Source organism: Oncorhynchus clarkii, chromosome 5 (genome assembly GCF_045791955.1).
Source record: "Oncorhynchus clarkii lewisi isolate Uvic-CL-2024 chromosome 5, UVic_Ocla_1.0, whole genome shotgun sequence".
NCBI classification, from domain to species: Eukaryota; Metazoa; Chordata; class Actinopteri; order Salmoniformes; family Salmonidae; genus Oncorhynchus; species Oncorhynchus clarkii.
The window spans coordinates 37,872,458-37,893,561 of NC_092151.1; the positions used below are offsets into that span (position 1 = coordinate 37,872,458).

General features: G+C 44.8%; 1 protein-coding gene across 1 annotated transcript in view; it reads left to right on the top strand.

Annotated features, from left to right (window-relative positions):
* The window catches only part of LOC139408779 (bone morphogenetic protein receptor type-1B-like), a 104,724-nt gene that overhangs the window by 38,289 nt on the left and 45,331 nt on the right, over positions 1-21,104 (top strand). The window contains exon 3 of the mRNA XM_071153095.1: positions 13,792-13,864. The gene's annotated coding sequence lies outside the window, so the exon portion shown is untranslated. The remainder of the gene's footprint in view (positions 1-13,791; positions 13,865-21,104) is intronic.

The window sequence follows — 21,104 nt, forward strand, 5'->3', positions numbered from 1 at the left end:
TTGTCTTACAGCTTCAACTGCTGCCTGTCACTCCAGCGTTCTGTTAGCAGAGAGAGGAGGCTTTTCGGGGAACCGTTCTCAGGTGTGCTGTCAAAAGGAGCTGTCACCACTTCATTGAGGCAGCGTTCAGGAGGGCTACAGGATATATGAATGGGATTAGAGGGAGAGATGGGAGAGGCTGAATTGTTTGGTGATTCCAGTGCTGAAGTGAGTCTGAGCCCCACACAGTTAGTAGTGCCTGTCTGACAGCATGGTGCTGGCTGTGGAGGAATGGGAGCGGTTGAACTGTGGTACTGTGTTTGGCTAGTAGCGCTCCAGTTAAAGACTAACCAGCAGGTAGAGATCATAGGAGGGAGGTTTAGTTCAACACCTCTAGTCTGGTTTCACAATCAGCAATGTTGAAGAGAATGTGGGATGAGCAGGTCAACCAGAGAAGGGGGGGATTTAGAGAAAGAGAGACAGGAAGAGAGGAGAGAGAGACAGACAGACAGGCAGAGAGTGAGAGAGAGACAGACAGGGGGAGAGAGAGAGAGACAGACAGACACGCGGAGAGAGAGAGAGAGACAGACAGACAGACAGACAGGCAGAGAGGAGAGAGAGAGAGACGGAAAGGCAGATAGAAGAGAGAGACAGACAGACAGGCAGAGAGGAAAGTGAAAGAGAGTGAGAGACAGACAGGGGGAGAGAGAGAGAGACAGACAGGCAGATGCGAGAGCGTGTCCAGTCGGAAAGAGAGGGAGATGACAGAGGACAAAGGCAGGAGTGTGACTGGGCACCCAGTCGGAGCGTGTGATTGCATTCTAGCTTTGTTCCATGAGATCACAGTAGTGGCAGATGCAGAGGGAGACTTAAACTAGCAGCAGCTGTTGGGTCTCTCTCTGCTCTCTGGTTACAAGCTGGCACTGCCCACACATTGGGATGGGCAGAGGGGCACGTCGCAGAGTAGACCTTTGGCAGCTCCCTGCACTCTGAGGGTGGGCATGTGGGGACCATATAGACGCAGCAGCTCTCTCCCACAGCATGCTTGGCAGGAGAAGAGAGGGGTGGGAGAGAAGGTGTGAAAGAGAGGCCCTGGTCATAAGACACAACACACAGCTGGTTTCTCACAATGTACAGTATGGAGTTGGTGCTTTGGCGGCATTATGTAGCATATTGGCAATGTAGTCGCTATTTAAATCAAAAATGTTTGCGTGAAAACCTAACTATAATCATTTATGATACATGGTTTTATCAGAATGAAAAGTAATGTGACTGTAATAATAACGTAGGACTGAATGTCAGACCTTCTGAGTCTTGCCATAGGCTTAGGGGTGGGTGGGGTAAGTTCAGCCTCCCTTGTTTCTAGGAAACCATACATAAAATGTATCATGTTTCAACTGTTCTGCCTGTGGCTATGGAACCCTGACCTGTTCACCGGACGTGCTACCTGTCCCGGACCTGCTGTTTTCAACTCTCTAGAGACAGCAGGAGCGGTAGAGATACTCTCAATGATCGGCTATGAAAAGCCAACTGAGATTTACTCCTGAGGTGCTGACCTGTTGCACCCTCTACAACCACTGTGATTATTATTATTTGACCATGCTGGTCATTTATGAACATTTGAACATCTTTGGCCATGTTCTGTTATAATCTCCACCCGGCACAGCCAGAAGAGGTGCTGGCCACCCCTCATAGCCTGGTTCCTCTCTAGGTTTCTTCCTAGGTTCTGGCCTTTCTAGGGAGTTTTTCCTAGCCACCGTGCTTCTACACCTGCATTGCTTGCTGTTTGGGGTTTAAGGCTGGGTTTCTGTACAGCACTTTGAGATATCAGCTGCTGTAAAAAGGGCTATATAAATACATTTGATTTGATAATTTGACCTAATATTTAGGAAGAGGTCATTATTTCTGCCTGTGAAGGAAGAAATCACATGGAAAAAGTTGTAGGCAAGTTAGGTCCAACAAGCGGTATTTTCACCAAGTCAAATGATTCTATTGTGTTAAAGGTTTCATGATGCTTCTATCTAAACCAAAGTAGATCATGTTTAATATTGTTCTATACATCAGTTGGGGTCTCTATAAGCGTCAACATGAGGTCCTAAACCTAGCATGAAAGTGCATCCTTGTAGCTGTGTGGGCTAATATGGGTAAGTTAAGACAATGTCAAGTTGAACAAATGGAAGTGTTTTCTTCCCAGGCGTGTTGCAAGGCATTATCACTGGGATATGAGGTAACAACAGGGTCTGGCCTATGTTAAACGTTTTTGTTTGGATTGAAGCCTGTCTTCAAAGATGCATAAAATGATTAAAATACAAAAGTGATTGTGCTTGGGAAATAAAGAGACATGGTTTAAAAAAAGCTTACCTTACCTTGTCCCGCAGCTCAACTTACCCCATACCCGGGGTACATTGTGCCAAGAGACCACTGTAATGTTGACACATTTCCAGAGATACACGACATCCTGAAATATACACTGCTCAAAAAAATAAAGGGAACACTTAAACAACACAATGTAACTCCAAGTCAATCACACTTCTGTGAAATCAAACTGTCCACTTAGGAAGCAACACTGATTGACAATAAATTTCACATGCTGTTGTGCAAATGGAATAGACAACAGGTGGAAATTATAGGCAATTAGCAAGACACCCCCAATAAAGGAGTGGTTCTGCAGGTGATAACCACAGACCACTTCTCAGTTCCTATGCTTCCTGGCTGGAGGCCGTAGGAGGGCAACAACCCAGCAGCAGGACCGCTACCTCCGCCTTTGTGCAAGGAGGAGCACTGCCAGAGCCCTGCAAAAGGACCTCCAGCAGGCCACAAATGTGCATGTGTCTGCTCAAACGGTCAGAAACAGACTCCATGAGGGTGGTATGAGGGCTCGATATCCAGCCCAACACCGTGCAGATTGTTTGGCATTTGCCAGAGAACACCAAGATTGGCAAATTCGCCATTGGCGCCCTGTGCTCTTCACAGATGAAGATTTCCATTGATAATTTTTGTGTGATTTTGTTGTCAGCACATTCAACTATGTAAAGAAAAAAGTATTTAATAAGAATATTTCATTCATTCAGATCTAGGATGTGTTATTTTAGTGTTCCCTTTATTTTTTTGAGCAGTGTAGATAGATCTCTTTGTTAGAAAGAATACTATATTTCCCTTGACGCAGTGAATCTAAATGTAAAAGAAAATGGCTCAATTTAACCCATTCTCCCCTACTGGAAAGGGTGTATATGTTGTGTGATATGCACCTGAGTTTTCCCGTACCTAAGGGGACCAGGCCTGCCAGCAGCCTACCACTTGGCACCTGTGCCCCACCCAGCCTGCCATCCTGTCCATATGGTTTGGTCTCAGTCACACAGACTCCATGTGATGCCTACAGGAACATTGTATTCCCTTGCAGGTTTGTCAGCTCTGCTACCTCGACCGGGCTGGGTTAGATTTCCCCTGTTATCTGGACTTAGTATATCACTTCCTCGTTTGTACATGTTGCTGCGGACTTCTTCTTATTAACAGAACAGCTGAACAACTTTCCAGTCGTCGGGAACTCAGGAATCAGACTGGATGAGCATGTGTCTGTCAATCTACACTATACTGCTGTATACATTTGTCATGACGTTCTGGCACCACCAAAAGCATCCTGTTTGAGTTCGCTCTGTGATAGATCACGTCAGGGTAGACAACGAATGACCAGAGAGAACTGTCTGGAGTTGACTACAACACCATGCTCTTACCTATCTTTTTGTGCTTCTTCCGTGAAGTCACCTGCAAGTTTGGCGTTATCGGTACCCGTGTCGGCGGGGGTTTTTCCCGGTCATGGCAAATGATTGTACGGTACGGAGTGAGGAGTACGTATGGAGTGTTTCCAGAATGACCCTGGACAACGCGTTTGTAACGGTGACCCCTAATCTCTTACACACACTGCTTCTCCTCCCCACTCCTACAGGTATCACAAAGTGAAATATATTTGGCCTGGTATTGATTGGAAGTATCACATTATTTCCTCATGACCAGACATCTTTTAGCTGAAACGTTGTCTGAACTCCTCCCACACTGGCCGTTGTAACAGCGGACGAGTCCTCAGGAAACAGCCATTCTCCGCAGGCAGGTGGAGTAGGCGTGGGACCCTGCATTGGGTGTCGTCGACAGTAACGCAGGACCCTGTGGTCTCTTCATGTTGACTTGCAGCAGGCATGGTGGTGTCTGTCGGGAAACGAATGAGACACCCGTGCTAGCCAGTTTCCAGACCCTGTGGCCGACTGCCCGAGTTAGGAGGGCAGGAAACGGCAGAATACAATTATTTTGAGGAATTCCACACTGTTTTCCATGGAAACCTGAGTGTGTTTATGAGTATTCCTGACTCCATGCACCCTCACTCACGTACCAACACAGGTGATGGCGGGAGTGGAGAGCAGAGTACTCTGCCAAAACCAGAGGGGAAAAGAGGTGAACCTCAATGGAGCAGTGTCGGCCAGAACGAGATGGCGATGACGTCACACTGATAAGTGGCTCTATAATGGATTGAGATCTCTCAGACAGAGAGTGGTATCGTCAAGGGAGTCTGGACAGTGAATTTGATATAAAATGCTTGCCGGATTTTGATAATTGAATTGAGATTGATCAGAGGGTTTCAGTGAAACTTATCTGGTTTTCCCTCACAGCACCACCTACAGGTAACTGCCAAAATAAGAGAGAGCCCATGGTGTCTTAATAGGGCGTTGGGGCACCACGAGCCGCTAGAACGGCTTCAGTGGGCCTTGGCATAGATTTCTCAAATGTCTGGAACTCTGTCGGAGGGATGCGACACCATTCTGGTGGTGGGAAACACTGTCTCTGGCGCCGCTCTGGACCCTCCCAATAACTGTTTCAATTGGGTTGAGATCTGGTGGCGGAGACACACACGCACTACCTAGATGCCCTTTTGCACAACGATAACATTATGTCTGTCTCATAGCATGGCAATGGTCTTCCAAGTAAGTGAAAGTGTACATGACATATAGCCTCGAATGCATGTGAACAATGGAGGCGGTGTTATTTGAGTGGAGTGCGATGTTTGGGAGGTAACCTGATAACCATAACAGAGACATTTGTGACATGGCTCTATGGATTTGGAGTTGTTTTGCTAGATGGTTGATCTCGGGACTGGAAAAGCCTGGGGTTCCAGTCTGTCTCTCTGTCTGTTTCCCCCTCCCAGGTGATTAATGTATCTGACAGAGTAATTACACAGGTTCTGTAAACGGCATGCACAGGTCGCTCTGCTGCCGTAAACTCACGTTGCTGTCACTGCTATTAACATATCCTCACCTGTGGCCCGTGTTCGCACAGGAGGAATTGCACTTCTACTCTCATTTACATACAGGCTTGCTATCAAAATGTCAAGGAAAAGTCAAACAAATGCAAGCTGTTAGTAATCAAATGACATGTGTTTGATAGGTTGCATTCTGTGTGTCGGGAGGGGCAGGGGGAGGTCAGAGAGTTGCCACGATCAACACGACTCACCAACTACTGTACAGCGAGCGTTATGATGAGCAGGTCGTTCTGTACATGTCACGTTTTCAGGGAATTGTTTAATTGATGATATGATGGGTTCAAAGATGTCCTCCCTCCGGAAGGTTGGCCACTGCTCTTCTAGGTAACGGGCACCACTCCAAAGGCGGTGATTGTTTCTCCATAAATTTTAAATCAGCCACTTTTAGACTGACAAGGTGAGTAAACTCCCTGGCCAAGCAATGTTTGATTAATGAAATGCCAAGGGGAAACAAAAGCCAGAACGAAGGCTCTTCGGAGGTTTGGAGTTGTGAGAACCAGGTCTTTCCGCTGGCTCAGAGAAATCTTAGATTTGAACGCATTCGATTTTAAGGTGAAATACTTTCAAGTGTAGTGTATTCCTCCAAAAATATCTCTCCCAAAAGTGAGGATTTCATTATGGCTCAGCGTATAGGAGTATGGCGAAACGCAATGGCTTTCTCAAGAGGGAGTCAAATGAAGTGAATGCTAAACCAACCTGCATTAGTCTAGAGTTAGTTTCAGTACATTTATTTTTATTTGATTTTTACCTTTATTTTACCAGGGAGAAATCTGATTTCAAATAATATAAATCGACAGTATTTATTTACTTCAGAGAATGTAAAATGTCATCATACTGTATTCTAATTGATAGTTGGGACACCATACAGCTTAATGCCAACCTTGACGATCAACTAATAGTATGTAAAGTCTAATACTCTGGCTAATAGAAATACTGAATCTAGACACTAAAAGGTCTGTTGTCTGGGACCTGTCTGATGTAGAAATCTACCAGACCTGTTAGTTGGATCTGATCGTCACAGATCATGCACTGGGCTGGCTGGTGTTTGTTACCTCCATGTCAGCAACGTTGAAAGTGGTGGCTACAGTGATGCGCTCTTACAGTAAGTGGAGGAGTGATGTTTCAGAGATGGATAGCGTTGCCGTTACTTATCGACTACTCCGTGCCAAGGCAGCCCGGGACGGGGGAATATTGAGATACATTAGCAGCAGAAAAACTTGAGCTGGGGGAAGGAGAGGAGGGAAGGCATCACCCAGCTCAAACAGAGAGACAGGCGGGCCTACCGATCGATGTGAGCTCCGTCGCCCTGCAACCCACTTCCTGTGTTTTCGTCGGCGCTATCATTGGGAGAGAGCAAACAACAACGTCAGGGGGAAAAGCTAGACATCTTTGGAATGTACAGTAGCTGATAGCTTAATCTGCTCCTCATATCCAGGTATAGGTTGAGGTTCTGCTGATAAGAGGCTTCTCACACGCCTTCTGTTAATGTCCTCTGTCTCGCGGCTCGCCAGTGTGTGCATGGTCAAGTGTATGTGTGTGTGTGACTGTGTTTCTTCATTGACTGTGGTTCTGCCTCAGTTAGACTGTTATCTGATGAGATATAGTAAAAGCCGGAGTTTGTCACTCATTCATGCTTTCATTGTATTTTCCATGGCAGTGTGTGTCCTACTTACAGTAGTACCCTGCTGGGCCCTGCTCATACTGTTCTCTATTCTGGATTCTGTTGGCAGTTTGTTTTAACTGATGAAGACAGACATATCACAATGCTTTCTGTATGTTTTTCATTCCATGCATACTGCAGTTTGATGGTATACTGTATTATTGTACAGTATGATATGTTTAGTCTGTTTCTAGTTGTGCACCATATATATTTAAGTGATAATGCCCAAGAAGCCGGTGTTTGGAGGATATATTGGCACGGGTGTTGTTAGGCCCGAGACGAAGTCGAGGACCGGCAAACTGTTGCAATATATCCTCCAAACACCGGCTTCTTGGGCATTATCACTTTTATACAAAGGGTTACCAACTTATTCAAATAATGATTGACATATTTTCATCAAAAACATTATTTTGATTATTTGTTCATGCTATTTCATCCTTCCACAAGATATAGTCCCGACACAAATCTAGGGTTGCCAACCGAAGCGGCCTGGCCGTTCGTTCTATCGGTTCAGTTGCCAGAGACGTGACCCAGTCGTTCAGTTTTTTTGCTCTGTGTCAAAAAAATCTAAAAAAATGATTTTTATTTGTCATTATGGGGTATTGTGTTGATGATGTGACTTTTTTTTTTAAATACCTTTTAGAATAAGGGTGTAATGTCTCAAAATGTGGAAAAAGTCAAGGGGTCTGAATACCTTCTGAAGGCACTGTACATCCATAACGTTGATACCAGCTGATTCATGATTTCAACTGGCTAAGAAACACTACCTGCCTGTCTGTCTCATCTCAACTCCCAACACGTTCATGGGACAGCTGGCGATTGAATTTGAATATTGAAACAATGTTGCAAATGTCAGAGAGACAGAAAACTAAATGTTAGTCTAAAAGAAATGGGAGATAAGGTCTAGTTGCTTTTTATAGTGGAGATCAAGTTTATAAGTTGCCTGGCTGGGCTGATGAGACAGTGGATTGCGCAGTCAGATAGAACAGAGTAAATAGGCATTTTAACGTCATAGATTTAGCCGGTGGTAACTTGTGGAATAAACACCGGCTGTAATGCGGTCTCTGATTCAGAGGGGTTGGGTTAAATGCAGAAGACACATTTCAGTTGAATGCATTCAGTTGTACAACTGACTAGCCATCCCCCTTTCCCTTCTAACCAATCAGCATTCAGTATTAGACCCACCCATTGTATAATATAGAAGTAACCCACTGGGCTCAGATGTCAATTCAACTTCTATTCCACATTGGTTCAATGTAATTTCATTGAAATGATGTAGAAACAATGTTGATTCAATCAGTGTGTGCCCAGTGGGAATGCCTGCATTACACCATTTAAAATATGGTATTTATTGGATTTAACAGTCTTAAAACACAGGGGTCCCAATTACATTCAGCCTTAAGACCATTTTTCCATGAGTGGAGGGTCGGGGGGCCAGAACATAGTTATAAATCATTTGTACACTGCAAATTGACTGCAAGAATCCACAAACAGATATAGTATTTAACAAATACAGAATCATTTCAAACCTTGATTACATTGGGATACGATCACATATACCTCTCTATTTATGCGTGGGAATACTTTGAGCTGATTCCCTGGTGATTGTACAGTATGTTATGTCCAACAACGAAAATTATTTAGTAAACATTTAACAACGTTTGGGTTTTTTTTTGCTCAGAAAACTTGGGGTGCCAAATAAAATCACCAGCTATTGAGGAACCCTGCTCTATGATCTCTGTGCAGTTGGATGTCAGAGAAGGATCAATTCAGTGATTTCCATCCTTGCTCTTGTTTTTCCACTCTACTGCACGTGAATTATGGCCAAAGTGCTCTGTAATGTCAGACAGATGTGAAGAGCTGAAACAAACTATTGTTCATCTCAGCATTCATATGTGTCACACAACTCTTTATACAGACAAAAAAAAAACGTGTTCAGAAACATCAAGTGCTTCTTTGTTATTTGAATGTTGAGAATATCAAGGCTGTATTTCAAATGATGGCAGGCCTAAATTAAAAGATGGCACTTGGTTTTCGTGGCGCCCCAATAATTTACCTCAGAAATGAACAGAAACAAATCAAAAAACCAACATACGTAACTAAGACAGCGGTGTATGTCGACTGTGCTGCATCAACTTCAGTTGTGGTTTCTTGACTTTTTAGTGTTTGTCTTGCTGAAATTCAGCAATTGGGAGCAATTAAAATCAGAATAATAACATGCCTACATCATCTAAGCTGAGGTTTGATGTTGTAATTGTTGCCAAACATTTCTTCCGTTCCAGATCAGAGCTGCATGTGAACATTGTTTTATTAGCGGACACACAGGAGAGTAGGTGTCTGTTTTTCCACCATGTGTTTCGTCAGAGTGGATCAGTGAAGGGAGGGGTAGATGAGATGTGAGTGTGGTGCTGAGGATATCTGTGTTCATAGACTGTAGGCTGTGGACTTCGTTGTGTTTCAAGTGTTGAGAAAACTCTGTGAATTTATAAAGTGTTATGTTGGGAGTGATTCATGTGATTTGCACATATAGACTGTACAGTAGTTTTATCAATGCACATAATTGCGTTTTAAGCCTGACATTACATATGAAGCGTCTTAATTTGAGCCAGTTTGCTACAGCAGGAAAATAGTCCTGCAGCAACAGGAAATGTTAATTATTATTATTATAGTTAATGGAGATTTTGGGGGAAATTACAAACTTCAGAAGCCTTTTTAACCTGAAATACACTACAAGTTTTACATCCGGGTGGTCAAATGAAGATCCTGGATCTGTACAACAGAGAGAGAGAGTGAGAGAGAGGTAAAACAGCTTGTCTTTTCCACTGGAAGGCTGGAGCTCGACCCAAACTGCTGGAGCGTTTCTCCTAATTAAGGAAAGCAGCGTCTGATTGACAATGAACAATAGGTCAGCCAGCAGACCAGAGACAGGGTTTTCCTGCCAGGATTACAGGGCCCACAGGGCTTCCCTTCCCAGCAAACACGGCAACAGATGGTTAAACAGTCAGACGTGGTCCTCCGAGCAGACTGGGAGACAGGGGTGAGGAGGGGGCGGTTCAAATTGTACCTGTTTTTACAAGGCCTAAAAAGAAACAGTCTCACCCACTACAGTGGTAACAACGGAGAACCAACAAGTGGAATTACAGGACATGAGTCGGTAGTGAATTGTTCAGTCAAGAATCAAATCAAAGGTTATTGGCGGTGTACACATATGTGCAGGTGTTCTAGCAGGTGCAGCGAAATACTTATGTTACTAGCTTCCACAATGCAATCGAATGACTCGCAATTACAATACAAATACACAATAATCAAAAATCGACACAAGAAATCAAGAAATTACAGAACGAGTCCAATTAACAATCCAGAATAGATATATTAGAGTGAGCCTGTGTCAGAATCCAGAATATAAATACGTGGTGTACACAGACAGTATATCATATGGAAGAAAATGGTATGTAGAGTATTAGGTACAGTTGAAGTCGGAAGTTTACATACACCTTAGCCAAATACATTTAATCCTAGTAAAATGCCCTGTCTTAGGTCAGTTAGGATCACCACTTTATTTTAAGAATGTGAAATGTCAGAATAATAGTGGAGAGAATTGTTTATTTCAGCTTTTTTTTCTTTCATCACATTCCCGGTGGGTCAGCAGTTTACATACACTCAATTAGTATTTGGTAGCATTGCCTTTAAATTGTTTAACTAGGGTCAAATGTTTCAGGTAGCCTTCCACTAACTTCCCACCATAAGTTGGGTGAATTTTGGCCCATTCCTCCTGACAGAGCTGGTGTAACTGAGTCAGGTTTGTAGGCCTCCTTGCTTGCACACGCTTTTTCAGTTCTGCCCACAAATTTTCTATAGGATTGAGGTCAGGGCTTTGTGATGGCCACTCCAATGCCTTGACTTTGTTGTCCTTAAGCCATTTTGCCACAACTTTGGAAGTATGCTTGGGGTCATTGTCCATTTGGAAGACCCATTTGTGACTAAGCGTTAACTTCCTGACTGATGTCTTGAGACGTTGCTTCAATATATCCACATAATTTTCCAGCCTCATGATGCCATCTATTTTGTGAAGTGCACCAGATCCTCCTGCATCAAAGTACCCCGACAACATGATGCTGCCGCCCCCGTGCTTCACGGTTGGGATGGTGTTCTTCGGCTTGCAAGCCTCCCCCTTTTTCCTCCAAACATAACAATGGTCATTATGGCCAAACAGTTCTATTTTTGTTTCATCAGAACAGAGGACATTTCTCCAAAAAGTACGATCTTTGTCCCCATGTGCAGTTTCAAACCGTAGTCGGGCTTTCCTATGGCGGTTTTGGAGCAGTGGCTTCTTCGATATACAACTTGTTTTACTGTGGATATAGATACTTATATACTATTATTATACTATTATTATACTATTATTTTATACTTATATACTATATACTTACTCATAGCAAAGGGTCTGAATACTTATGTAAATAAGGTATTTCTTTTTTTTACGTTTGAATACATTTGCAAAAATGTCTAAAAACCTGTTTTAGCTTCGTCATTGTGGGGTATTGTGTGTAGATTGATGAGGATACAAAAAATATATATTTTAGAATAAGGTTGTAACGTTAAAAAAATGTGGAAAATGTGAAGGGGTTTAAAAACTTTCTGAATGCACTGTACACAATAAGTAAACAACTGTATATAAGATGGTGACTAAATAATATGTTTGTCTGCTGTTGGGTTTGTCAGTACACAGTCTGGTAAAAGTGGCCATTGTGTTGATGTTGCATCGTCCTCCAGTGGGTTAGTTGGTGCTGCTGGGTTCAGGAGGAGTTCAGTAGAACAGCAGATGGACCACAGAGGCGGCTGAGGCTTGTGAGGCTGGGTCCGTATCTGTGTCACTATCGAATGAGCCTGGGGCTCCCAGGCCGCAGAGGAACCGGGAGAACGTTCTGCTCTGCTGAGAGAGAGAGCCTGGGAAGAGTCAGGAAGGACTGTGACCTCCCTCAGTCTCAGTGGGATGTAGAGAGGAGCCGTGCCATGTGTGCATGTGTCCTCACACACAACATGGCCACCCATCACATAGACAAAAACAACATGGCCACCCATCACTCAGACAGAAACAACATGGCCACCCATCACTCAGACAGAAACAACATGGCCACCTATCACTCAGACAGAAACAACATGGCCACCTATCACTCAGACAGAAACAACCTGGCCACCCATCACTCAGACAGAAACAACATGGCCACCCATCACTCAGACAGAAACAACATGGCCACCCATCACTCAGACAGAAACAACATGGCCACCCATCACTCAGACCGAAACAACATGGCCACCCATCACTCAGACAGGAACAACATGGTCACCCATCACTCAGACAGAAACAACATGGCTACCCATCATTCAGATAGAAACAACATGGCCACCCATCACTCAGACAGAAACAACATGGCCACCCATCACTCAGACAGAAACAACATGGCCACCCATCACTCAGACAGGAACAACATCCCATCACTCAGACAGAAACAACATAGCCACCTATCACTCAGACAGAAACAACATAGCCACCTATCACTCAGACAGAAACAACATGGCCACCTATCACTCAGACAGAAACAACATGGCCACCTTTCACTCAGACAGAAACAACATGGCCACCCATCACTCAGACAGAAACAACATGGCCACCCATCACTCAGACAGAAACAACATGGCCACCCATCACTCAGACAGGAACAACATCCCATCACTCAGACAGAAACAACATAGCCACCTATCACTCAGACAGAAACAACATGGCCACCCATCACTCAGACAGAAACAACATGGCCACCCATCACTCAGACAGAAACAACATGGCCACCCATCACTCAGACAGAAACAACATGGCCACTCATCACTCAGACAGAAACAACATGGCCACCCATCACTCAGACAGAAACAGCATGGCCACCTATCACTCAGACAGAAACAACATGGCCACCTATCACTCAGACAGCAACAACATGGCCACCATCACTCAGACAGAAACAACATGGCCACCCATCACTCAGACAGAAACAACATGGCCACCCATCACTCAGACAGAAACAACATGGCCACCTATCACTCAGACAGAAACAACATGGACACCCATCACTCAGATAGAAACAACATGGCCACCCATCAGACTGGCCCTATCTTTATGATCCATCTCTATTTATTATTGTTGGGATCCAGACCGTCACAGAGGCAGAGATAATAGATAAGTATGATTGAGTGTGTGTGTGTGTGTCTGTAATCTGATTGTGGTCACGCAGGTGAGCTGTGTGTGACCTTCCAGTCATTGTCCCGTGAGGAGGAAAGTGTGACAAGTGAACATCAGAGATTAAGTGACATGAAACGACTGTGACTTAACTACTGTTTGGAGAGATAAGGAGGGAATGTCAGACTAAGAGAAGATGAGAGCGGGACGGAAAGAAAAAACAGGCTGGTCAAACACTCTCCTCCTACTCACGTTGTGTTTCTAACTGGTGTTGTGCCTGCAGCCAGAGCAACAACAGCTGTGTGCCTCCAGTACTGTGTTTGACCGTGGAGAACAGGATAACACCTATAACGCGTCAATTATTATAGCAAGTGACAGTCGGTCATGTGCAACGTGGGCTAAAAATACTTCTCCTTTTCATCTCTTTCGCTCCCTCGCTTTATCCTTTCAAACTTTCACTGCCCTTCTACTGTGTGTTAGTGAGAGTCGTCTGTATGTCCCCCCCCCCCTTTTGTTTATCTTTCTCCACGCTGATTGTTTTCCTGATGGATAGCATTGTCAGTTCTGAAGCCTTTGTCAGAGTTGTCATTTGTTGCCTCTATCTCTTGTCTTGGGCAGGTGACCGAAATACAAGTTCTACATCTGGGTTGTGTGGAATAGCCAGGAGTGACTGAGAGACACGCAGACATAGGTGGGTGAACCCTTTACTCTCTGCGTTACATCTATTGGGGAGAGTGGGCAAGTGGTCAAGGTAACAAAACAAGGGTGTGAGGGGGGTGAAGTGTAGAGAAGAGATGAAACAAATAACCAAGTGGTCAAGGTGAGGTAAGGTATTAAGTGTCACTGTGGCCCCTGTGCCACTCACAGACAAAAGAGCTTTCAGCAGCTGAGTGTTGAGAGGGAGTGGTTCGGCAAGCTGAACATGGAAAATATACGCAGGAGACTCTTTCCCTGGGCTTTCCCTCTCAATCAAACTCAACATACAGCAGGTACATAGTCTCACTACACCTTGGCTGGCTGGAGGGTGTGGGCTATGTGACTATTAATATCCTGCAAATTATAGAGCCATAAAACTACATGAATAAAAACATCATTAATCACAACGGCTTGGATTGTCTTTTTAAGAAGGGGTCATTCTTTGGGGGGGGGAGTATATGGCTGGTTAATGTGCCATTAAACACTGTGTTAGCCAGCAGTAGGGGTGTGTGGGTAAAATAACTGGGGAAGTCTAGCCAGGAAAAAAAGCCACATTACAACCTAAGTGTTAATTGTGATAATTTTGTCGTTTGCTCTATAACCTGTTAGTTCATATGCCTTTATAATAAGAAGACACAGTGGCAGAATAAATTCAACCACACCTTTTGTTTCGTCACAAAACCGGAGAGCAACATCTGTCTGGTGAAGTCCACAAAGCAAATATTGCATTTAGTAAAAACGAATACCACACCAGGCTCACCGATGAACACCTGCACCAGTGTCTCAGAGTTGCTCTCACACCATTTGTGCCAAAGTTCAAAGTATTGGCAGGAGACAAAGTGTAATTTCTCTCATTGATGCAAGGCCCAGAGTGACATGCGTGAATATTGCAAGGCCCACAGTGGCTTTCTGTGCGTTCAGATGCTACTTTTTTTTAACAACTCGCCTTTGTTCTCCAAAAAAAAAGCACTTAAATTGAATTTAAATATTACAACTACGCAACCACTTTTGTTCTTCAGCAATGATGATGCACATGTTTACATTCAAAAGAAAGAAGTCATTCGTTCAAATGTCTAATTATCTCGTTGAATGTATTTGAATGTGCATTTTATACAACAACATGTTTCCTAAGTTGTAGAAGACTGTGTTTGTTACTACGCTGTACCACTGTGTTGATAAAGGACGATATCCATCCTGACCTTTGCCAGCTAGGAAATGTGTGTCACCTGGACCTTCTCAATTAGTAGTTGATTACCCCTGACCCCTGACAACATTTCAACATCATCAAATCACCCGCGCTTAGTCTAATACACTGACAACTGAAAGATACCAAAAACAACTGTGTCCAATCAACAGAAGCTAAATATGATGTGGCTGTCCTTGGTTCTGATTTTTGTGTGCGTGAGTGCAAGTAGAATAAACATGTTTACTCACCCTACTTGTAGAGAAACGCCAATGCCATCCTTCTCTCTTTCATGTTGCCGAAACGATCTATGACTCTGTCATACAGTAGGCTACATGCTTTTAGTTTCTGTTGTCCTAGGCTACCTGGCTAAAATGCTTGCTCGCTCGCCTATCTTCCATTCATGGGCAACGTTAGCTAGTTAACATTAGCCTTCTACATTTAGCTACATATTGAACTTCCATCCTCTCAGGCCAGGGACACAACAAGTATGAATTCATGGTTAGATCAGAATTACCGTTATAATCATTGGTCAGTACGGAGAATTAAGTAAAACCACAAGTCCAAATCCCATCTCCATCCATGGCTAGTTTAGGAAAGGGACAATATTAGCTAGCTGGCTAGCCACCATAGGACAACAACATAACGAGATGCAACAATTCAGTCATTTGGGGGCTTTTGATGTGATTGGTGTGAAGCCAAATCCAAACTGGATTCCATTGACACTTGTTTTTTGTGCGCCAGGACCATTCACAGTTGACCTCACTCAGTTTAGCTCAACTCTGATTGGCTATTATTTTATATATTTTTTATCAAGGGAGGCCAAATGCATGCTGGCTTCCCTTGCATTCAATGCTACGAGCGGCAACAATATCATACTCTTTTTGACCAGACAGCATCACAGATGGGCTGCACATCTACAGCATGTGAGCAAGCTGTTTCGCTCGCTCGGATGCGTTCTCTGGAGCCTCTTGCGAATTGAAGAAAATGATGAAACACGGAGAGATGAAAGATCAATCAATTATGTTTTTTTCTTGGTCAATTGTTGGGGAATGCTTGGCTTCCCTTGGCACCCACGAATACACACCACTGTTAGCCATTCCAGTCAGCCATACTTAGAGTGCATAGACTGGTCTGTGTTTGGTGGAGAGACAGGCTTTATGGCACAGAGGCTCTGGGTAGACTGGGACTACATGTTTGGTAAAGCTGGGGGTGAGTGACTGGAGATCGGGGGTGGAGACTGGAGAGTGTGGACTAGAGAGTGGCTGTAGAACAGGGCTCTCTCTATGGCACACAGAGTCCCACTGTAACAGCGATTGGACTATGATTGGCGGAGAGAGAGAAGGGCAGGACCCAGGCTGTGCAGTAGGGTAGGGCTCTGTTGCACAGAGATACTGGTGCTAACTGTAACCAACAGAGACTAGACTATGTTTAGGAAGCCAAGCGTGACGGATGGTCCTACACATACTGGGACACAGGGGGCACGGCTGTTTGCCCTCATTGTGATAAAGGGGCAGAGAGTATGTGTCTCACACACACACACACACACACACACACATATGCATGTATGTGATCACTACACACTTTTGTGTCTGGACATGCACCAATTAATGCACCAACAGAAAACCCTTCACGCCTGTCTTTCTGAGCCTCTTTCTCCCTCATTAGGAGTTATTTTGGGCATCAATAGTATTCTTCAGACTCGTTAATTTACCACTTGGAGTGTTTTCCTATCTAACCAAATTTTGTTTAATTTATCTGGGTGTTCTAACAAGCCCCAATTACTTCAGTCTTATATTTCGCCGTGTATATTGTTTTTGACAGGTTTGACACAAACCAGGTCGTCCGTTGACCAAACTCCTCACTGAACTCTCCCTGCACTCTGGCTGTGCTCAGACATTCCTACATGCGCTCACTGCACACACGCAATTAGTGCTTGTTAGGAAGAGTGTGATATTGTAAACACGCATGCCTTTTTCCCATAATTACAGTTTCTGTGAACCTCAGAGCACACCCAGTCCTTCTGGGCGCCTCGCTCCCATTCCAACTGTGCAGCCAGTCTGCTTTGTCCCTCCCTTTTGACCTCTCCTATTTTTACTGGACCAATTATCTGTTCATCCACAGAGCACCAATCAGGACACTGCTGTACCTTCATGTTTTATAATAAAACATTTGAACTTTGGATGTTGTCTCAGTTTGCTCGAGCTGTAAACGGAGAAAGAGGTATCTCTTATTCGGCCCTGACTCTTGCTCTCTGTCTCCCCCCATCCCTCTCACTCCCTCTCTTCCTCTCTCTCTCTCTCTCTCTCTCTCTCTCTCTCTCTCTCTCTCCATCTCTTTCCCTCCCCCTACCTTTCTCTGCTTGTTTTTTTCCTCTTCTCTTTGATCCTATTGTTTTTCCTGTTCCCCCTCTCCTCTCCCCCTCTCCTCTCCCCTCTAGGCTGGTCAGCCGGTTGATTAGCACCTTGGTCTTGTTCAGCCTAATTGGATGAGGGAGACAGGTGGCGCCACAGTAACGATCAGCCTCGTTAGCGTGGCGCTCGCTGGCGCAGTCTGTGTGATCTCTTTGTTTTACTGTGTGAATGCCCCAGGGAGGGCATGAACTTTTGACACGGCTGTATACCAGGCCGACCCCGCTCGCTCAGACGAGAGCCCCCAGTCCCCCAACAACCCACACTGAGCTCCCGTTATTGTAACGAGTGTTGAGGCTCTTTGTAGAACGCAGCACCGCTACAAGCCCCAAACAGCCCAGACAAAACATTCCTGTCTGTGAATGAACAGGGTTGATTTAGGAGATCCAGGTGTCTGAAAGAGACATTCAGTACACTATTCTATTCATGCATTTGGATTTAAGTTGAATGTGTACCATGAATGGTATTTTGACCACAGTCGGTCTAGTGTGCGGTAGGGTTGTGTTCTGTAATGAATCTGGGATTGAGTGCATTCTTTATAGGGTAAGCATTACAATAAGCCCCCTCAATATATGCAGCCGTTACATCATAATATCTCTCTAGGAGCTGATCCGACGTCAGTATTGTGGAGTAATTCTAACGTTAAGGTAAGATTTGAGTAAGGAAAGCTGATCTGAGAGCAGCGCTGCCTTTCTTTCGATCAGTATCGACACATGCTCCAACGGCGCGCTTAGCGAACTTTCTTTCAGCGTTACACCTTCGACCATTGTAGGAAAGATGCATAGTTAAAACACTGGTAAGCCTAAGATCCATCGCTATCGGGAAACTGGGCCCCGTACTGTAGGTCCAGTGTGAGTCATGACACATCCATGGCTGTACTATACTGTTCGGTACTCTGTGTTGTAGGTAGGGTTGTGTCAGTACTGTAGTTCCAGTGTGTTGTAGGTAGGGTTGTGTCAGTACTGTTGGTCCAGTGTGTTGTAGGTAGGGTTGTGTCAGTACTGTTGGTCCAGTGTGTTGTAGGTAGGGTTGTGTCAGTACTGTTGGTCCAGTGTGTTGTAGGTAGGGTTGTGTCAGTACTGTTGGTCCAGTGTGTTGTAGGTAGGGTTGTGTCAGTACTGTTGGTCCAGTGTGTTGTAGGTAGGGTTGTGTCAGTACTGTTGGTCCAGTGTGTTGTAGGTAGGGTTGTGTCAGTACTGTTGGTCCAGTGTGTTGTAGGTAGGGTTGTGTCAGTACTGTTGATCCAGTGTGTTGTAGGTAGGGTTGTGTCAGGACTGTAGATTCAGTGTTGTTTTGTCAGTCCCGTGCCTCAGACTCGGGGTGTCCACATCACTCGGACACATCCGGGCTAATGCAGCCAAGCAGGTGTGGGGGTCACAGGGGGTTTGTGGGCCAGCATAGTGACCCCTGCTGTCGGCTCAGGTTTGTCTGACCATAAGAGGACCCCCTTAATTAGACCTTTTGGTTTCCAGTGTCCAGTCAGTTCCACCCAATGCACTGCTGCCTAGACACTAGGAACGAGCCTTTCATTCAACACTCCTGGTTGACTTGGAAAGGCAGCCAGGGTTTTTCCCCTAGCTCCGTCCCTCATGTTTAAGAAAATCTGAGGTCTAACTTTTCCGTTTTAATTTAAAACAACTTGTCTCAGCCACAGTCCAAATATTTATTTATGTTGAGCTCGTCTGGGCCGTGTTCTAATGCTAAACGGACTCTCTCTCTCTCTTTGGTTTAAAAAGTGATCCCCCTGTCTTGTACAGTATTCCTGGTGCTCCAGCCTGTCTTGTACAGTATTCCTGGTGCTCCAGCCTGTCCTGTATAGTATTCTTGGTGCTCCAGCCTGTCCTGTACAGTATTCCTGGTGTTCCAGCCTGTCCTGTACAGTATTCCTGGTGCTCCAGCCTGTCTTGTACAGTATTCCTGGTGCTCCAGCCTGTCTTGTACAGTATTCCTGGTGCTCATGCCTCTCTTGTACAGTATTCCTGGTGCTCCAGCCTGTCTTGTACAGTATTCCTGGTGCTCCAGCCTGCCTTGTACAGTATTCCTGGTGCTCCAGCCTGCCTTGTACAGTATTCCTGGTGCTCCAGCCTGTCTTGTACAGTATTCCTGGTGCTCCAGCCTGCCTTGTACAGTATTCCTGGTGCTCCAGCCTGTCTTGTACAGTATTCCTGGTGCTCCAGCCTGTCTTGTACAGTATTCCTGGTGCTCCAGCCTGTCTTGTACAGTATTCCTGGTGCTCCAGCCTGCCTTGTACAGTATTCCTGGTGCTCCAGCCTGCATGGTACAGTATTCCTGGTGCTCCAGCCTGTCTTGTACAGTATTCCTGGTGCGCCAGCCTGTCTTGTACAGTATTCCTGGTGCTCCAGCCTGTCTTGTACAGTATTCCTGGTACTCCCGCCTGTCTTGTACAGTATTCCTGGTGCTCCAGCCAAGTTTTCTGTGGCAGGTTTTAGAGCTGGGGTTGGGTGTACAGGGAGTGATGATTGCTTAAGTGCTGCAATGATTATTTTTTTCTGCAATATTGTTTTACAAGCATGTGGAACAACAGCTCTTCTGTCCCACTGAGTTTGTCTGTTTCAGTGTTTAATGAAAGGGTTAGTGTGAACTGACAGCTAGGCTATAGTTTGGCACCTCCAACCTGCACAGTGCACGGCAGAAACCATTAGCACTGCTTCATATGAGCAAAGGTTCACATTCAATATCTTGATCAATGGTGGCTATTAGATATTTCTTGCTTTCTTAGTGATGAACAAATGTGACTTTTAATCAACTTTTTCAGTGCTATCACTCTCTTATAAGGCTTCTTTAAATGTGTACTGGTCCCCCCTCAGAATGCTCCAGATTTATTTGACCATACCATATGTTTCTCAGTTTTCATTACCCATGACTTTCAGAGATGTCACTCACTCTCACTGGCTTGTTGTGAGAAGCCGCCAGGGGGAAATTATCAGGTGTTCATTGATTGAATATGAGCTTTGCTAGAGAGAGGAAACTGAGGTATGACACTGGCAAGCCTGCTGCTGACACAAACAAGGTGGACCTCTCATTGGAAAGACCCAGGATACAGGCAGGCAAGACCAGGCTCTGTGAGCAGAACACACTGACGGAGAGAGGGAAAGAGAGACAAATGGAGGGAGGGAGAGAGATTTGTGCTGTTCTTGGCCAGTGCCTGGGGTGGCCTGCGTTGGCCATGGAAAATCACAAGAACCCTTTCTTTCTATGGGGCACCTTCTCTGCAGTGAGAGGCCAACCGGTGAAACTTTTTACAGTTAGATTCAATCCATCTGCATCTCCATCTGGTTGTTTTATAACCAGCGGTGCCCATGGTTGAAACGTGAGGAGCAGGTGTGTTTCAGGTGCACTGTTAAGTAGGTCCAGTGAATAGGCCTCGTACTGCACTAGAATAACAGCCTTTCATTGGCGGTCAGTGTTGTAGCAAGCATAGATTGAGATTGGGGCCATGTTTGTTTCTCTGAATGGCTTACGGTTTTTGCACCTATTGTTTGTATTGTTTTTTCAGTTGCTTGGTAGAGGAGTATCCACTATATATAGAAATCATTTGACATCTTAGAGGTCATTCGAGAGCACTGAGATAATTTGACATCGCAATCTGTTTTGGGGATTTAGAGTTCTTGCTGTGTCAA